The following is a 6,161-nucleotide window of genomic DNA, read 5'->3' on the forward strand; positions in this document are numbered from 1 at the left end:
ATCATTTTAATCAATTCGGGAGTTCGGAGCGGCTTCGCGGATCATTTGAGTCAGTTTGTCCAGTGTTGGGCAGTAACGGGTTATTGGTAACCTGTTTGCAGCAACGCATTTGTAGGATTGGTGGATGCCAACCACTGTAAACACGAAGACGCACTGTGGGCGTGTTTCCGTTTATTTAAGTAGCTATGCGGCAGTCATGGCGAGAGTAACACGAGTTTCTCAAAGTGGAAATATGCTCATTATTTCACTTTAGTTGAGCATAAAGACAAAAACCTTTTAGTCAAATGTAAGCTGTGTCTTTCTGGTTCGAATGTCCTATCCTAGCCCACGAATTTCCAATCCAAACCCTTGCGCTAAGGTTTTGTAAACCGTAACCTCAGTTTTTGAATCTGTACCCACAAATTCATAATCTACACGTTCACAATCCGTTCCCATGGATTTGGAAACTGTAGCCTTCTCACGGATTCATGCAGCAAGCTCCTATGTGTTAACATACAGTTTTAATGAATATTATATATAGAGAGACACTGAGAGAGTGATCTGCTCACCTGGTTATGTTCGTGGATGTTTTGACGTGGAAAGCAGTTCAGAATGGAAATATTGATATTTTATTTGTTGACAACATACTTTTCGTACCTTAAATTCAGTAAATGTTATGAAATTAGAGAACTAAGCCAATGGCAGTTCGGAGCGTGAATCATTTGAGTCAGTTCGGGAGTTCAGAGCGTGAATCATTTTAATCAATTCGGGGGTTCGGAGCGGGTTCGCGAATCATTTGATTCAGTTCGAGAGTTCGGAGCGGTGAATCATTTGAGTCAGTTCGGGAGTTCGGAGCGTGAATCATTTTAATCAATTCGGGAGTTCGGAGCGGCTTCGCGGATCATTTGAATCAGTTCGTGAGTTCGGAGCGGCGAATCATTTGAGTCAGTTTGGGAGTTCGGAGCGGCGAATCATTTGAGTCAGTTTGGGAGTTCGGGGCGGGATCGCGAATCATTTGAATCAGTTCGAGAGTTTGTAGCTAGTTCGCGAATCATTTGAGTCAATTCGGGAGTTCGGAGCGGCTTCGTGGATCATTTGAATCAGTTCGTGAGTTCGGAGCGGCGAATCATTTGAGTCAGTTCGGGAGTTCGGAGCGGGATCGCGAATCATTTGAGTCAGTTTGTCCGGTATTGGGCAGTAACGGGTTATTGGTAACCTGTTTGCAGCAACGCATTTGTAGGATTGGTGGATGCCAACCACTGTAAACACGAAGACGCACTGTTGGCGTGTTTCCGTTTATTCAAGTAGCTATGTGCGGCAGTCATGGCGAGAGTAACACGAGTTTCTCAAAGTGGAAATATGCTCATTATTTCACTTTAGTTGAGCATAAAGACAAAAACCTTTTAGTCAAATGTAAGCTGTGTCTTTCTGGTTCGAATTTCCTATCCTAGCCCACGAATTTCCAATCCAAACCCTTGCGCTAAGGTTTTGTAGACCGTACCCTCAGTTTTTGAATCTGTACTCACGAATTCATAATCTACACGTTCACAATCCGTTCCCATGGATTTGGAAACTGTAGCCTTCTCACGGATTCATGCAGCAAGCTCCTATGTGTTAACATACAGTTTTAATTAATATTATTAATATTTGAACATGGCATATTGCAGGAGCCATTGTTGTCATGTGACAAGAAAATCATAAAACATAGAAGACCCTCGGCATAAAATATGTTTGAAATCATTGCTATTTATAAAATCTAAGTGGTGTAAATGATTTTAAACTATGTAGAACCGACATGAATTCAAATATTACATTTCTGAGAATGCGTTCACATGTTTTCTACTAGAATGTTAAAAGATGGATTTTTTTTATCATGTCTTTATTAATCTTGTCATTGACTTACACAGTTGTCTTATAAACACAAAGATATTTGGAAAAATATTTGTAACTAAACAGATCTCACAATCTATTAACTGCCATTGTAGGAAAAATTATTATGATCGTAACATGGGGGTGAGAAAATTATGACAATTTTCATTTTTGTGTGAAAAATCCCTTAAACACATTACAGTTGTTTGGCTCATTTCTTGTAACCTCCACCCTCAGCTCTTCCTGGAGCGAGCTTCAGGTGTTCTGCCATCGCTGCATCCACTTCAGAGTCTCCACCTCTTCACAGCAGCTGAGGGAAGAGAATACATTTCTTTTTAAAATAAATAAAATAAAAAATTTGAGATATATGACATGCACTTATTTTCAAAATATCTTTATGGTCTACAGCTAAAAAAAAAAAAAAAACTTGGAACAAGATGAATGAATCATGAATGAAACATTAGAAAAAGGTAATCAACATGCATTAGATTGTATTTTTATCGTATAAAAGATGTTATGCTTTAATGTGACGCCCTTGAGAGGTGTGTAACTGTGAGAAAGTGAACAGGACACTTCTGATAAGACAGGTGGGATGTGATGTCCCCTGAATAATTAATTAAAGCGTACCAATAAAAATTACATCAATATAAGTAACTTTTAGCCTTCTAACGTTAGCTAATTTTAGCCATTCTCAGTGAATTTCAGTTGACAATGTGGGCATCATTTCTCTCGGTTCCTTCGTGTCAAACAAGTAAAACTCAAGCACGTTAATCAAATAATACAATATGTACTTACCCAACAGTAGATTTTATATCATATATATATATATATATATATATATATATATATATATATATATATATATATATATATATATATATATATATAAATAATTCAGATTGTTTTCATTTATTTATTTCAAAATGTTTTGTGTTATGTTGTCCATTGTTGATAGTTTTCATACTTAAAGCTGTGAAAGGAATATTTTTAAGGGCTCAACACAACAGCTTTTATGATAAATTATTCAGGTGTTTTGTTATTTATTTCAGAAATCCTTGTGATATACAATATTCAGTTTGTGCTGGTCTGACTTAATCAAAATAGTGTTTAAAAATTACTTTCTGTTTTACTTTGTGTTTGTATATACCATAACACATAAAAGCGCATTAATGGGAACATTAAAGAGGGTTCTTTTAAAAAGTAACTAAAAAGTTACTTTTAACAGTAATACATTACTTTTTGGTGTAATTAATCAACAAAGTAATTGAGTTACTTTTTGAATTAAGTAACTAGTAACTGTAGCTAGTTAATATTTCTTAGTAACTAGCACAACACTGGTGTTGTCATAATGTTCACCTTGGAGATTGAAAATGTTTCTTTTTTGAGACCCCAGGAGCCCAAATTCAGACCCAGAACAATAAAACCCACAGGAGAGGTGGGAGTTCAAAGGAGGAATCTTTATTATTACCAAACTGCAGGAAGAGGAAGAGTAGATATAAGTCATGATCTGCAAGATTAACCACTATGTGATGTGATCTGACCACCTCAGAGATCTGACCACCTGTTGAGCTGCTGCAAGAGCTTTTGGAGCACAGCAGCTGTGGTCAAAGAGTTCCCGTGTGTTCTGATTGGTGGATGATGATGATGAGTGGATAAAAACTAGAGCAATCAAATAGTGAGAGAGTGATCTGCTCACCTGGTTATGTTCGTGGATGTTTCGACGTGGAAAGCAGTTCAGAATGGAAATATTGATATTTTATTTGTTAACAACATATTTTCGTACCTTAATTTAAGTAAATGTTATGAAATTAGAGAACTAAGCCAATGGCAGTTTGGAGCGTGAATCATTTGAGTCAGTTCGGGGTTCGGAGCGGGTTCGCGAATCATTTGATTCAGTTCGAGAGTTCGGAGCGGCGAATCATTTGAGTCAGTTCGGGAGTTCGGAGCGTGAATCATTTGAATCAGTTCGTGAGTTCGGAGCGGCGAATCATTTGAGTTTGTTGGGGAGTTCGGAGCGGCGAATCATTTGAGTCAGTTTTGGAGTTCGGGGCGGGATCGCGAATCATTTGAATCAGTTCGAGAGTTCGTAGCGGGTTCGCGAATCATTTGAGTCAACTCTGGAGTTCGGAGCGGCTTCGCGGATCATTTGAATCAGTTCGAGAGTTCGGAGCGGGATCGCGAATCATTTGAGTCAGTTTGTCCGGTATTGGGCAGTAACGGGTTATTGGTAACCTGTTTGCAGCTAAGCATTTGTAGGATCGGTGGATGCCAACTAGGGGTGTCAACAATAATCGATTCGGCAATGCATCGCGATGCGGGGCATGAACGATTCAACATCGATGTGGCAAAGTGCCATAATCGATTATGTCACTGTTTATTTTCTGGCAGACAATAAAGTTGTGAAGTTTAAATACTTCAGGTTCCGGGAGAATAACATAGACAGTAAAAGAAATGGACACAGCGACCCCATTTGTCATGATCCTGCCCTCGTGTCCTTGATTTTTCCTAGTCTTGAGGCAGGATCATGGCAGACCAGTGTTTTGTGTTCAAGCACATGGCCTTGTCTTTGGGCCATGTGCTTGTGTTGTCTCGTTCCCTTGCCCCGCCCCCCTTGTTAACCTAGTCGTGTCTTGATTGTCCCATCTGTGCCACCTGTCGTGTCTTGATTGTTCCCCCTATTTAGATCTCCTAGTGTGCTCTGTCTTGCGTCGGTTCATTGTACCTCTGTGTGATTTGTGTGTTCCTCACCTGTGATTGTGAAAGAAGTATTCCCCTTTGTGAGTTTGTATCCTGTATAGCCGTGAGTGTTTATTCGTAGTCAGTGTTCTCTAGTTTTGAGTCTTTGTTTATCTTACCTTCAGTCCTGTTTAGTTATTTTTGTATCTGCCCTAGTCCTTGTTTTCCCCCTCGTGGGTTTTTATTTTCCCCTTTTTGTAAATAAACCTGTTTGTGTTGTAAATCCTGTCTGCACCTGAGTTCCTCCCTTACCAAAACCGTGACACCATTGGAACTCAATTGAGACAAATGAAGCCCAGTTTTAGCGTTTTTTAGCACTTCCGTTTCTGACGCGCAGACTCAAACGAAGCTTGGCAACGTCAGCAACCTGTCTGACAGATGTAAATCTTCTAGTAGCTGTGCGTGCAAACTGCCATCGTTAATCTTGCAGAGACGGCGAGCTTGAGCGGGGAGTTCTTTGTCGTGAGTGAGCAGGAGTAAGTATTCTGATTAATTATTTTGTATAGTATTTTAAAATGTAACGCCAGTACGCCATATTAAGTTAATTGCCTGCGAGCTTCTCCACCTGTCTGTACGGTAATGCGACAGAGAGCCGAGTGGTTATGACGCAATCGTTAGCCTATTTTTACAAAAACTGTTTCTACGGGGCCATAATGTAACATAGAAGGTAATGGAGCCCTTTATACATTTTCGTGTATCTTTAGAAATAAATAATGGACAAACAGAGTCTTTAAACGCCTCAGATGTAAAGTTATTCGCTGTCAAAGTGACGCCAAAATGAATGGGAGTCGATGGGAATGCTAACGCAAGTGAAGTTCTGCTAAAAGATGGCAGCCCCCACCCGACTTCAACTTCCGGTCGAGTTCCTTGCCCCTTGGAGAATAACAACAACAACAACAAGCAAGATGGCTGAGGTGGAGGGAGATGACCGTGATAGACAGATTATTAAAAACGCGCCCAAAGCTTGGAAAGCGGACATCTGGGCACATTTCGGATTTTATGAAGTGAATGGGAAACTAGACACGTCTTACGCTGTGTGTAAAATCTGCCACACTAAAATGAAGCACGTTGGCAATACAACTAACTTCACGAACCATGTTGATCATTGGTATCCTGAGTTAGCTTCAACAACAACAACACAAAAAGTCGACACATCCCAGCCAAGAATTGACGAGTCGCTAGTGTCAACATTGCCACACAACTCCGAGAGAGCAAAGAGGATCACACGATCGGTGGCATGTTTTATAGCGAAGGATCTACGACCCTATTCTGTGGTAGAAAATGTGAGGTTTCGCCACATGCTTAAAACAATTGAGCCTCGGTATAAGCTACCGATTGTATGCAGCTGATGTGGTGGTAGGATCAGGGGGCAGGCATATATAATTGTCATTGTCATATAGCTGCTAAGCTGCTGTTTTGTTGAGAATAGTTTGCACTTTACTTAACTACTTGAAAAAAGTTTCACAGTAATAAGTGGTTACTGTGTGTTGTTGCACTGAATATTTTTATTCCTGGGTGGTTGTTGTTAAAATAGTGTTTTAATTTTAAAATTTGCACAGGACTTAAGGAAGTGCCCT

This window comes from Carassius auratus, chromosome 35 (genome assembly GCF_003368295.1).
Source record: "Carassius auratus strain Wakin chromosome 35, ASM336829v1, whole genome shotgun sequence".
NCBI lineage: Eukaryota > Metazoa > Chordata > Actinopteri > Cypriniformes > Cyprinidae > Carassius > Carassius auratus.